The 14,694-nt window shown below is 42.1% G+C and overlaps 1 long non-coding RNA gene across 1 annotated transcript; it reads right to left on the reverse strand.

The window, feature by feature from the left end:
• Nucleotides 1–1,029: 1,029 nt before the first annotated feature.
• On the reverse strand, nt 1,030–11,485 carry LOC138793403 (uncharacterized). Its single transcript, XR_011363254.1, has 3 exons — nt 11,239–11,485; nt 1,680–1,864; nt 1,030–1,568 (listed from the first exon to the last, which is right to left on the reverse strand). It is a non-coding gene; the product is annotated as an uncharacterized lncRNA (long non-coding RNA).
• Nucleotides 11,486–14,694: the final 3,209 nt, after the last annotated feature.

Below are 14,694 nucleotides of genomic sequence, written 5' to 3' on the forward strand. Positions count from 1 at the left end.
AAATCCATATGAGAAAAGCCAAAAATGTCAACTATGTAATCGTAGACTCATGGTAATTACCCTTTAGATTACGGTAATGATAGTTTAGATTGGGTAGGAATGTGTCTATGATGGTTGCAGGTGTAGGTGGTGGTGGTGGTAGTGGTGGGATTTTGTGGTGTTCAGTATGGAGTTGGTTAAAGCAAAAGGGGTCTATAAAAAGGGAAAGATATTGGTTGCTCTATATTAAGCACTAGTAAAGTCTTCAGAATGTTTTTCCTGCAGTAGTTACAGCTGTTATTGGCGCGGTAATATAACAGTTGTATGAGCCACATGTCCGCGTGATGTCTGCCAGATGCTAATTACGAGACAGGGATTTTTACCCTGCATCTTAGCAAAGTCAATTCTCGTCATATCACAATCCCTCTTCCTGCTTACTAATGTTTACAGTCTTTCAGGTTTCCATCGACCCATGTCAACTTGCATGAATGAATCCAATTTTCCATTCTCTTTGGAGAGTCCCAAGACTGGCAAAGGGGTTGGCTGCACATAGTCCCCTAACACTCAGATGCTGCACAGATGCTACTCACTGACGGCACTTCCCAGCACCAGTGACAGAAGACACCGACCGGGGAATTTCCCAAATTTGTTGCCCTAGAAAAGACTGTTTATTCTTATGCAAATAATCAATGGGAAGCTGGATAAAATCGACATATGGACGCAAACCTCTCTGATTCTAACAATAGAACAAACAAAATCTGTTTTCTATACGCACAAGGATATTTCATAGACATGGTGATTGTCTAATCCTTGAGGTTTGCCGGCTCATGACCTCATCTCCCATAGACACCATCCTAAATGCTACAATAAGTCGCATAAGGACTATGGTGCAAATGCTGTAAATATACAAATTCACCTAATATTGTCACCTAAACATCTATATCCCGTATAGAGTTTTAATTCTAAAGCAAAAAAGTCCATACTTGTTGCTTAACATTTTTAATTATTGAGACTGAGCAGCCTTAGCTTAAATGGGCTCAACCCTGTTCCTCATGGGCGGAGTAAGGCTGTGCTAAGCTCCTCCTCTCCACAAACATCAGAATTTTAACAAATATGGTCGACAAAAGCCACCCATCACTCTTGTAAGATACATTAGGTCGTTCAAATAAGCATTGGGCCCTTCAAACCAGCCAGGCATGTGAACTAGAACCAAAAGGGTAGGCCTATGTTTTTTTTCCTTGTTTTTCAGCCTGACTTTGCTGTGCTTAAAGGAGAGGTCCAGGGTTAGCCTTTTAAAAAAAAAAAAAAAAAAAGAGCTATGGTGAAGGTGGCTGAACATAACAACATGCACATACCTTTCCGGCTCCAGAACTTGGGTCCACTTTCCTCCGCTTCATTTCCCAGTCCCCTGATCTGAGCGGGGACCTGAATCGTGATGTGTCAGGACTGCTCAGTCAGTCAGCGGCCAAGGGACCAGAATCCAAAGTGGATCGCTGGAGACGAGGAGGTAGGTGCATGTTGTTGTATTTGGCCACCTCGGGGGAAAAAAAAAAAAAGGGCCGACCCCGGACCTCTTCTTTAAAGTGTTCCTGTCATGACATATAAAAAAATAAAAAAACAGCAAATCAGCAAATATACAGTTAATGCATTATGTGTGTTGTCCATTTTGGCAAGACCTTAGATCGGTTAGTTTTACTCACCTGCAGAAGTGCACGGCAGCTGACTAGTCAGGATTCATCTTCACTGGGACAATTGACATGACTTCCTGTATTTTGTCTTTTTTTTTTGCTGTTACTAAAGACCAAATGGCCTTAGTGATGGAGCCTCGACAGCAGTTTCCCAGTAAGTGAGACACCTAGTGGCCGAATGTATAGGACCGTATTTCCTATAGAAAACATACAAAAAAATACATGAAGTAAATTGCATAGATTTACCATTATGTATTCTTAACAACAATGCCCATTAAGCTCACAGGAATGTCATGTGCATGAACCTTGACACATGGAGTCCCTACCAGTCCACAGGATGTATTCTTCTCTAGAAGCTGTGATATACGGCACTATAATGGGATATGTGGCTTAGGTATCTACTCTGTGACCTCCACAATTGTGAGAACGCTTACCAGTCACAGCGCCACATCTGTTTACACTGTGTATCTTGTATATTTTTTAAGTGGTTATGTGAGTAATACTGTGCACAACACATAGACAAGAGGAGGGAAACGTGTCTAATAAATGTTGAAAACTTGTATGGGTGAGTAAACAATGGATGTCAGGTTACAGATGTTAACCACTTATCTGACCACCAAAGACACACATGACTTTTTATCTTTAAAATCAACTAGTATCAAAAATGTATATACATTTGTAAATAACTTCTATGTAAAAATCTCCAGTCTTCCAGTACTTATCATCTGCTGTATGTCCTACATGAAGTGGTGTATTCTTTCCAGTCTGACACAGTGCTCTCTGCTGCCACATCTGTCCAGGTCAGGAATTGTCCAGAGCAGGAGAGGTTTTCTATGGGGATTTGCTACTGCTCTGGACAGTTCCTGACATGGACAGAAGTGGCAGCAGAGAGAAGTGCATCAGACTGGAAAGAATACACCACTTCCTGCAGGACATAAAGCAACTTCTCAACTGCCCTAGACCACCAAGAATTTAACTACAACCCCCATGAATTGGGGCACCTACCCTTTCATTGCCCTAGACCACTAACCTTTTAACCCCTTAGAATGTTCACACTCGTGATCGGTGACCCAGTGGTCACATCTGCTTGATAGTCTATTGGTGGCAATATATTATCAATCATGATGTCATTGTACTGGTCTGCAATAACTATTCTATTCTTCACAACCAGTATGAACACGATCGCCCACCCAATACCAGTAATATACTTTCTGTGCCTGACACAGTATGACATCTGCACCGTCACAACCGGCATGTTATTTACGACTATTCCAGACAGTCGCAGATCTACGTGAAGCCTTAAGCATATAAAACCTCAGCTCACACATGTTATAGTCAGAAGAAGAAGCCGTGCCAAGTCCAAAACAAAGCTCCCTAATATCACCTATTGCCTGCATGGATGACTCATAGGGACGGACGTAGTATATACAGGTACGGGCTGAGAGGAGTGCCGTCCGGAAATCATCCTCTCTCTTATGTAAGCAGTCCTCCAGAATTGGGTGTCCGCCAGCACAATCATAGATACTGTTGTTTCCCTTATCTGCTATGATATCACATACAATGTGCATCCAATAATTGATACAACCTGATAGAGATTTCACTGGAAAGAAAACCAGGGACAAAGGATGATAGATTCTGGCTGACCCAATACATTTCTCTACATTTCTAGGGAAATGGGTATAAGATGAACACAAGTAGTATGCCAACATCCCTAGTGGTCTAGGGAAATGGGTATAAGATGAACACAAGTAGTATGCCAACATCCCTAGTGGTCTAGGGAAATGGGTATAAGATGAACACAAGTAGTATGCCAACATCTCTAGTGGTCTAGGGAAATGGGTATAAGATGAACACAAGTAGTATGCCAACATCTCTAGTGGTCTAGGGAAATGAAAGGGTAAAGGGTAAATGCCCACAGTCTTGCCAGGGTAATGAAGGGGTTTTCGGTAAGATTACTAGTCCAATGCACATAAAAGGTTAATAAATGTATCCCTGGTGGTCTAGGGCAGGAAAAGGTGTAAGTGCCCATATTTCTGGGGTTTTAATAAGAATCCTGGTGGTCTAGGGCATGTAAGAGGTAATTGAATGTATTCCTGGTGGTCTGGGGCAGTGAATGGGTAACAGCCCATATTTCTGTGTTTTTTGTCAAAAATCCTGGTGGTCTAGGGTATGTAAGAGGTAAATGAATATATCCCTGGTATTCCAGGGCATGTAAGAGGTTAATGAATGTATTCCTGGTGGTGTATGGCAGTGAATAGGTAAGTGCCTATATTTCTGTGTTTTATGTAAGAATTCTGGTGGTCTAGGGCAGGAAAGGGTAAATACGGATATTATAGGAATTTCTAGTAAAAATCCTGGTGGTTCAGGGCACATTAACGTATAGAGTTTTGGAGACTTAACGCCACATAAGTTAAACATAAATATTCCTGGGGTTGTTAGTAAGATACTTAGAGGTCTAGTGCAGATCGGAGCTTAAAGTCTATAGCTCTGGTGGTCCTGGGTAGAAAATAAATCAATGTTCTGTTCTTTCTATCTAGCGGTTTAGCATTGTAGCATTGAGTGAACTTGCAGTGCTCTTTGGGTTTGGCAATGTTCTCTGAACCTGAACGCTCTGCACTTGACTCCCTGCAGCTGGAGAAGTTGGATGCTGCCTTGAGGTTGCCAGGAAAACATGGATACACTACTCAACTGTTCAGGCTTTAATGTTGTTCCTGTAATATGAAGCTGAACACTAAACATTCAGCTTCCTCTTCTGTCCCAACTCTGATCATCTCCAAGTGAGGGAGGAGGGTCAAAGGACATCTAAAAGGTGTCTGCGGGTTTCTTACTTTAGATACTTATAGTATATTTAAAAGATTTGCCGAAAATACAGCCACAGATAGGAAGAATGGTGAACCCTGACTATGCTGCCATGTGAAGTATCTTTGCCATGCGCAGAGATCGAATTAGGAATTAGCCACACATTTTCTTTGGCTTTTTCCACTCAACTTTCTTGGAGTTATGGAAATACCTAAGGGAGAATGGTGATACCCTCATCTATCTTTAAAGTGTCACTGTCATTACAATTTTTAAAATCTAAATCAACAGTAGATATGAAATTAAGCAAGTTTGTAATGTACATTCATTAATTTCTTGTTGTTGTTATCAGGCTGTAAAACAAAGTTGAACTTACCAGAATTCCAGGTCCAGTCTCCTGAAGGCCGCTATATAACAGCTATACTTACTGTATCCAGGTCCAGTCTCCTGAAGGCCGCTATATAACAGCTATACCTACTGTATCCAGATCTAGTCTCCTGAGGGCAGCTATATAACAGCTATACTTACTGTATCCAGGTCCAGTCTCCTGAAGGCAGCTATATAACAGCTATACCTACTGTATCCAGGTCCAGTCTCCTGAAGGCTGCTATATAACAGCTATACTTACTATATCCAGGTCCAGTCTCCTGAAGGCAGCTTTATAACAGCTATACTTACTGTATCCAGGTCCAGTCCCCTGAAGGCTGCTATATAACAGCTATACTTACTGTATCCAGGTCCAGTCTCCTGAAGGCTGCTATATAACAGCTATACTTACTATATCCAGGTCCAGTCTCCTGAAGGCGGCTATATAACAGCTATACTTACTGTATCCAGGTCCAGTCTCCTGAAGGCTACTATATAACAGCTTTACTTAATGTATCCAGGTCCAGTCTCCTGAAGGTGGCTATATAACAGCTATACTTACTGTATCCAGTCTCCTGAAGGCGGCTATATAACAGCTATACTTACTGTATCCAAGTCCAGTCTCCTGAAGAAAGCTATATAACAGCTATATTTACTGTATCCAGGTCCAGTCTTCTGAAGGTGGCTATATAACAGCTATACTTACTGTATCCAGGTCCAGTCTCCTGAAGGCCGCTATATCACAGTTATACTTACTGTATCCAGGTCCAGTCTCCTGAAGGCTGCTATATAACAGCTATACTTACTGTATCCAGGTCCAGTCTTCTGAAAGCGGCTATATAACAGCTATACTTACTGTATCCAGGTCCAGTCTCCTGAAGGTGGCTATATAACAGCTATACTTAATGTATCCAGGTCCAGTCTCCTCAAGGCTACTATATAACAGCTATACTTAATGTATCCAGGTCCAGTCTCCTGAAGGCAGCTATATAACAGCTATACTTACTGTATCCAGGTCCAGTCTCCTGAAGGCAGCTATATAACAGCTGTACTTACTGTATCCAGGTCCAGTCTCCTGAAGGCAGCTATACTTACATGTATCCAGGTCCAGTCTCCTGAAGGCAGCTATATAACAGCTATACTTACATGTATCCAGGTCCAGTATCCTGAAGGCAGATTTTCTGACTTGTGCTGGTTGAAAAAACAGACTAATCACAGGAGTTCCGGTCAATTAATAATGAATGTATATTGCAAACTTGCTTCATATCACATCTACTGTTGATTTAGATTTTGAAAGTTATAACAACAGGTACACTTTAAGGCTGGGTTCACACACTGTATACTTCAGGCAGTATTTGGTCCTCAAGTCAGGTCCTCATAGCAACCAAAACCAGGAGTGGATTGAAAACACAGAAAGGCTCTGTTCACACAATGTTGAAATTGAGTGGATGGCCGCCATATAACGGTAAATAACGGCCATTATTTCAATATAATAGCCGTTGTTTTAAAATAACAGCAAATATTTGCCATTAAATGGCGGCCATCCACTCAATTTCAACATTGTGTGAACAGAACCTTTCTGTTTTTTTAATCCACTCCTGGTTTTGGTTGCAATACTGACTGAAATATACTGACTGAAATATACGTAGTGTGAACGCAGCCTAAGCATGGTGGGGACACCACCTGGTCCTTCAACTTTTTTTTAAATATGAAGAACTGGACATTTTGGATTTATCCTCTTTTCCTTCATCCGGCAACGCCTTATCTTCCCCTATCGGAATAAATTGTCTGACCTAGGTGAATGACCCCCACCACTGGCATCAAGGTATATCTCTGGGCTGTGAATTAGGGCTTATTATTCACGTATGTGTAGCTTGGGGTTAGATGATTTTTATCATGGAATGCAAAAAATTGGTAGAATGACACGGTCAAACATCTGTTTATGGGAGATGCTGCACGCCGCCATGTAACAAGCGGGCCCCATACACCTAATTGTAGGATTGGAAGGAATGCGGCTATCTCCGGGTGGGATCTCCTCTTTGTTGTCTTGTAGATGATGACGTCTCATCACCTGACACATGAAGGATGTGAGTCCTCCTCTGTCTCTCCAGGCTATAACATGGTCTCACACTTCTACTACTGGAACGTTCCGCTTCCTTAATGGCTCTATAAATCAGGCCTGAAAGGAAGAGGGAATGACAGACCATGTGACGTGCTTGTGGTCACCTCCGTATCGGGCACAAAAACGTGTGTCACAAGGTATTCAGCCAAATATCGGAATTCTAGTGAATAACAAGAGGATGTGCACACCCAGTGTAATGTATGGAATTTATTAGGACTGTGTAAAACGTGGCTCATACAAGGTATAGGGGGGGGGGGGGGGTAATTTTGACTAACGTAACCTCAGCTGCTGCAGAAACCCTTTGATTGACTTGTAATGCTTTTTTCTTCATGGTACTCACCTGCTGCTGAGGTATATATGAAGTGTATATGAGGTTTATATGTGCATACATAGTATTGGTCCATAATATCAACCTCAAAAACTGTTATTTTAAAGGGATTGTTCACAATTTTTTCCCCCAAAATTAGCTGGTCCCAGAAAGTGGTCCAGTACTTATCAGCTGCTGTATTGCTGTATGTCCAGAACAGGAGAGGTTTCCTATAAGGATTTGCTGCTGCTCTGAACAGTTCCTGACATGGACAGAGGTGGCAGCAGAGAACACTGTGTTAGACTGAAGAGCATACACCACTTCCTGCAGGACATACATCGGCTGATAGGTACTGGAAATAGGATAGGATGGAAATACCCCCTTTAAGACCATATATTTTTACAGAATGGGAATTACTACTAGATTTTCTTTATGCATACCAGTTTTAGGCCTTATGCACACGTTCCGTAATTTACAGATCCAAATTTACGGATCCGAGTTAGTGCACATTGATGTCTATTGGGCTATTCACACGATCAGTAGCAGAAATGGATGAAAATCTATCCTGAAAAAAAAAAAGAACATGTCCTAGTGCGGACCCGGTGCGGACCCATTTTTTTTGCGGATCCTCTCATTGAAATCAATTGGTTACGGATTGTTTACGAATTGTAACATGTTGGCATCCGTATTTCCGCAAAAAAATACGGATGAAGTGCATTGAAAAGCAATGAATAGTAAAAAAATGGAATTACGGAAATACGGATGGAATACGGATGTCCAATCCGTAATTTCTGACGGGTTGTTTCAGGACCAGAAAAAACTACTGAACGTGTGCATGAGGCCTTATGGAAAAAAAAACTGACCAAAATACTGTGTGTGAAGTATATCACTACGTACAGTGCCAGCCAAAGTATATCACTACATACAGTGCCAGCCAAAGTATATCACTACATACAGTGCCAGCCAAAGTATATCACTACACACAGTGCCAGCCAAAGTATATCACTACACACAGTGCCAGCCAAAGTATATCACTCCATACAGTGCCAGCCAAAGTATATCACTACATACAGTGCCAGCCAAAGTATATCACTACATACAGTGCCAGCCAAAGTATATCACTACACACAGTGCCAGCCAAAGTATATCACTCCATACAGTGCCAGCCAAAGTATATCACTACATACAGTGCCAGCCAAAGTATATTACTACATACAGTGCCAGCCAAAGTATATCACTACATACAGTGCCAGCCAAAGTATATCACTACATACAGTGCCAGCCAAAGTATATCACTACATACAGTGCCAGCCAAAGTATATCACTACACACAGTGCCAGCCAAAGTATATCACTCCATACAGTGCCAGCCAAAGTATATCACTACACACAGTGCCAGCCAAAGTATATCACTACATACAGTGCCAGCCAAAGTATATTACTACATACAGTGCCAGCCAAAGTATATCACTACATACAGTGCCAGCCAAAGTATATCACTACATACAGTGCCAGCCAAAGTATATCACTACATACAGTGCCAGCCAAAGTATATCACTACATAGGGTGCCAGCCAAAGTATATCACTCCATACGGTGCCAGCCAAAGTATATCACTACATACAGTGCCAGCCAAAGTATATCACTACATACAGTGCCAGCCAAAGTATATTACTACAGAGAGTGCCAGACAAAGTATATCACTCCATACAGTGCCAGCCAAAGTATATCACTACATACAGTGCCAGCCAAAGTATATCACTACATACAGTGCCAGCCAAAGTATATCCCTACATACAGTGCCAGCCAAAGTATATCACTACATACAGTGCCAGCCAAAGTATATCACTACATACAGTGCCAGCCAAAGTATATCACTACATACAGTGCCAGCCAAAGTATATCACTACATACAGTGCCAGCCAAAGTATATCACTACACACAGTGCCAGCCAAAGTATATCACTACATACAGTGCCAGCCAAAGTATATTACTACATACAGTGCCAGCCAAAGTATATCACTACATACAGTGCCAGCCAAAGTATATCACTACATACAGTGCCAGCCAAAGTATATCACTACATACAGTGCCAGCCAAAGTATATCACTCCATACAGTGCCAGCCAAAGTATATCCCTACATACAGTGCCAGCCAAAGTATATCCCTACATACAGTGCCAGACAAAGTATATCACTACACACAGTGCCAGCCAAAGTATATCACTACATACAGTGCCAGCCAAAGTATATCACTACATACAGTGCCAGCCAAAGTATATTACTACATACAGTGCCAGCCAAAGTATATCACTACATACAGTGCCAGCCAAAGTATATCACTGCAGAGAGTGCCAGCCAAAGTATATCACTCCATACAGTGCCAGCCAAAGTATATCCCTACATACAGTGCCAGCCAAAGTATATCCCTACATACAGTGGCAGCCAAAGTATATCACTACACACAGTGCCAGCCAAAGTATATCACTACATACAGTGCCAGCCAAAGTATATCAGTACATACAGTGCCAGCCAAAGTATATTACTACATACAGTGCCAGCCAAAGTATATCCCTACATACGGTGCCAGCCAAAGTATATCCCTACATACGGTGCCAGCCAAAGTATATCCCAACATACGGTGCCAGCCAAAGTATATCACTACATACAGTGCCAGCCAAAGTATATCACTCCATACAGTGCCAGCCAAAGTATATCACTCCATACAGTGCCAGCCAAAGTATATCATTACGTACAGTGCCAGCCAAAGTATATTACTACAGAGAGTGCCAGCCAAAGTATATCACTCCATACAGTGCCAGTCAAAGTATATCACTACATACAGTGCCAGCCACAGTACAGCATGCGCTCTATGCAGTGCCATCCACTGTGTTCCTTTTAGTGTTGAGCTTGTTAATTTACTTGTTACTTTTTCATTTATGGAGTGCTGGACTCGGGTAGTAAACCCCATCAATGAGAGACTCAAGAATTTAACCGGGTGCCCCCGCACACCTGGGATGTATGAGGCTATTCCATGTAGCAGAGCCCATACATTCCATGTAGCAGAGCCCATACTAATACCACATTAGGTTCTCTGCCATAAATCATCATGAACCGCAGCATTATTACACACGCCAGGACTAGTCCAATGTCATGTATTTTGTTAAACTTGCTGCCTTGTTGTTTGTCCTGTTTAACTTTTCTGGGAAACCTTCCCAAATCTAAGTTTATCCCGGCAATGTATTATTACATAACATTTTCTATATAAGTTTAGCTTCCCATCAACAATGTCACTGCGCATGTCCCGAGAGCTCTGCCAATGGCCAATGGGGTAACGGCCGCAGTGGAAGGTCCTGCTGGTACTATGGGGTCAATGAGAAGAACTGGGCCTAGACTGGATCTATCCTATAGCCATGGTTATGAGGGGATAAGGGCGACCTATGTGTCCTACATGGAATGGACAGGGGGCTGGGGAAGAATCCAAAAATCGTTCAGTATGAACCAGCAAATCCAACCTATAATCCTACTGTGTTGATCCAGAGTAGAGATAAACTTTTAATAAGTTCGGTTTAGCGGGCTCGCCAGGCTTTGTGGCAAAGTTTGGGTTCGTCCGAACCGAACCTTAAATGAACTGCACTAAAACAGCTGAACGATTGCAGGCTGTACTCTATACTTAGGGTGACAGATTTTTGAAGCAAAAGCCAGGAATGGATTTAAAAAGAGGAGAAGTCTAAAAGGGGAGATTTATCAAACATGGTGTAAAGTGAAACTGGCTCAGTTGCCCCTAGCAACCAATCAGATTCCACCTTTCATTCCTCACAGACTCTTTGGAAAATGAAAGGTGGAATCTGATTGGTTGCTAGGGGCAACTAAGCCAGTTTCACTTTACACCATGTTTGATAAATCTCCCCCTAACTCTTTCCTTTCTTCCTGGCTTTGGCTTCAATGATCTGTCAGATCTCTCTATGTAAAGGCCCCCTTACCTGACTGCGCTTCCTCAATGTCCTTCTTCTCCAGTCTCCGCCCGCTCAGCCAATCACTGCCTCAGATGGGACTCTAGTGTTTTCTCTGTGGCTAGTGATTGGCTGAGCAGGCTGTCACTGTTGTCTATTAAGTGACAGCCTGCTCAGCAAATCACTGGCTGCTGCGCTGTCCCGTCTTTACAAAAAGTTTGGTTTGGCACCAAATTTAATGCCGTGGCCCGGGGTGCCTCAGGTGGGCTGTATGCTGCTGTATGTCCTGCAGGAAGTGGTGTATTCTACCCAGTCTGACACAGCGCTCTCTACTGCCACCTCTGTCCATGTCAGGAACTGTCCAGAGCAGGAAAGGTTTTCTATGGGGATTTGCTGCTACTCTTGACAGTTCCTGACATGGACAGAGGTGGCAGCAGAGAGCGCTGTGTCAGACTGGGAAGAATACACCACTTCCTACAGGACATAAAGAAGCTTATAAGTATGTAAAGAGTTGAGATTTTTAAATAACTCTTTGAAACAAGACAATTTGAAAGAAAAAAATATTTGAAAGTAGACAAACCCTCTAAATGGGATTTTGGCAAAATAGACTGAAAAGCTATCCACAGGATCCACGGGACAGCTCATTAATCACTGATAGGGAGAGTGGCGACATGTGGCTACTCTACTCTTGGATAGAGCTGGACCATACACACACTTTACTCTATGCTATACTATTTTCTGCGTTCTTTTTTTGATATTGTCAACTACTGTGCAATGTGTGCACCCGATCCTCCCCCACCAGGCACGGACTCCATTAATACGATGACTATACCAAAACTGCAGACCGAGGCCTATCAAAGTACATACCGTAGAAGACCATTGGCACCATGTTTTACCAAGATGACTGTCTATCAGTCGTATATAGACAACCAGATATAACAAAGTATTGCCAGATCCTTTCAGGCACAATTGTGCAACATGTCTGTAAATTTCTGTAAAATATTACTCATGATAAAGCAGCGCGTGCAGAGGAAGTGTGTACACGAGTAACCGGGACTGTGATGGCACCAGGTTTATTGGTCCCGATTGGAGCCCCCTTCCCTATTTACAATCTATGGGAATACAGAGCATGGCTCTCTTCAGAAGTGAATTAAAGGTGGGTAGACCTCCAGAGACTCTTTTTGGGGGTTTCTCTAGAATCAGGCTGTCAATTTCATTTTGGATTCGATGCCCATCCAGTGAGAAGCCCTCGGCCCATGAAGTGTAAGGAGCCAAGTGGTTAAACATAGCACATGACTGTTTACAGTAGAAGAGCAGGGACTCTTGTCAAAATGACAAGAGTCCCTGCTCTCTATGTAGTTCCTATGTTGCCCTGTGCTAAGGCACCATGGAAACTATGGGGGAGATTTATCAAACATGGTGTAAAGGGAAACTGGCTCGGTTGCCCCTAGCAACCAATCAGATTCCATCTTTCATTTTCTAAAGAGTCTGTGAGGAATTAAAGGTGGAATACGATTGGTTGCTAGGGGTAACTGAGCCAGTTTCACTTTACACCATGTTTGATAAATCTCCCACTATGTGCTAAGAATACGCTGTTTGATGTAGAAGAGCAGGGTCTCCTGTCAAAAGGACTCTATGCATAGTTTTCATAGTACCCTACGCTAGACCACCATAGAAACTATTAAGCAGGAGGCATACACTTTACATGTCCTGGTCAGAGTAAAGAGTTATTACCTTGCATGTGTGTACATTGCACATCATTGCTTAGTAGCAGGGACTCCGATCAAAATAACAGGAGTCCCTGCTCTTTTGAAAAGTGTTCAAAAAATACTCCCCACTCCTGTCTCTGGGCCGGGCCCAGACCAACATTTTACTTTTTTAGGAACTAGTGACCCTACAGTGGTGTAGAAGCCCTCTATACCCTCACCATAAGTGGGAAAGATGCAGCACTGGAGCAAGGAGTTAGGGTCAGAGTCAGGAACAGTACATAATGGAGGTAGTAAACCTACCGCCTTCTTTGGGGGGTGTAGATGGTGGATTACTGTTGGGTAACTGTGACCTGTGCCCCCATTATTGTAGGAGACTGTTATCACTGAAGGAAGTTGTTTATCGTGATTGTGTGTGGGACGAATTACTACCAGACTATTTGGTTAAGATAAGTACACGTAGCTGTCTGAGACCAGAGGGAGAGTCGGCCATTGTGTGGGTGGAACTATAGATGGGGCTCAGGTTGGGTTCACACTGCGTTTTTGCAGGTTTTTTTTTCATCCGTTTTATGCAAAACAGATACAAAAAGGATGAAAAAACTGACGCATTTGTGTGCATCCGTTTTAATCCATTTTCCAATTGACTTCCATAATAAAAAAAAACATCCGTTTTGATCTGTTTTTTATAATGGAAGTGAATGGAAAAACTGATGTACACAAATGCATCAGTTTTTTCATCCGTTTTTTTTGCATAAAACGTTTTTAAAATAAAAATTTCAGCTGAAACATTTTAAAGGGATTATCCAGGATTAGAAAAAGACACAGCAACTTTCTTGCAAAAACAGTGCCACCCCTGTCCTCAGGTTATGTGTGGTATTGCAATTCAGCTTAATTCTCTTCAGTATAACTGAATTGGAAAACCCCACGTTTAAAATGAGCAGTTGGTGCTGTTTTTGGAAGAAAGTGGCCATGTTTTTCTAAGCCTGAACAACCCCTTTAAGACATTGCAGATGGGATTTCATGAAGATTTCACTGTGAATTCATCATCAAAACAAGATTTAAATCATGTTCAATGAATTCAAAATCACTTCTTTTGGCTATGTTCACACGTTTTTTAATCTCTGTTTAAAATGACGTCCGTCATTTTGAGTCTAAAATAACGGACGTTATTTAGCAGCCTGACCTCCCATTAGTGCATTGACGGATGTTTGCACATTATTCTAGTTCGGATTACTAATTGGCCGTTGGATGCGGCTTAATTAAAAACTCTATTGAATTTAATAGTAAAAATGGAGACAGAACGGTGACAAAAGGAAAACTGTGTGAACTACAAATAAAAAACGTCCGCTGTTTGCAAAAGACGTCCGAAAATAATGATCATTTTCATTATTTTGACGCCCGTGGCAAAACCGTCTGTTATTCAATACGCTGTGCGCATTGGACGCCCGTCTTCCCGTTGACTTCAGTGCATTGCATTGCAGTCAGTTAACTCCGGGCAAAAACGGATGTTATTTTAAATATGAAAATCGTCCGCCTTTTTAATATTATTGACGTTGTGTGAACATAGCCTTTATGTGTTTTTTTCCCCTAATTGAATAGAACTTTGTAAAAAAAAAAGGTGGATTTTCTTGCAAATTTTAAGTTTTACTGTCACTTCAAAAAGTTTTTGACAAGTCGTAAAGCAGGGATAGGGAACCCCCTCCCCCCCAGCTGTTGCAAAACTACAATTCCCACCATGCCTGGGCAGCCAAAGGCTGTCCAGGCATGATGGGGATTGTAG

This window comes from Dendropsophus ebraccatus, chromosome 5 (genome assembly GCF_027789765.1).
Source record: "Dendropsophus ebraccatus isolate aDenEbr1 chromosome 5, aDenEbr1.pat, whole genome shotgun sequence".
Taxonomy (NCBI): Eukaryota; Metazoa; Chordata; class Amphibia; order Anura; family Hylidae; genus Dendropsophus; species Dendropsophus ebraccatus.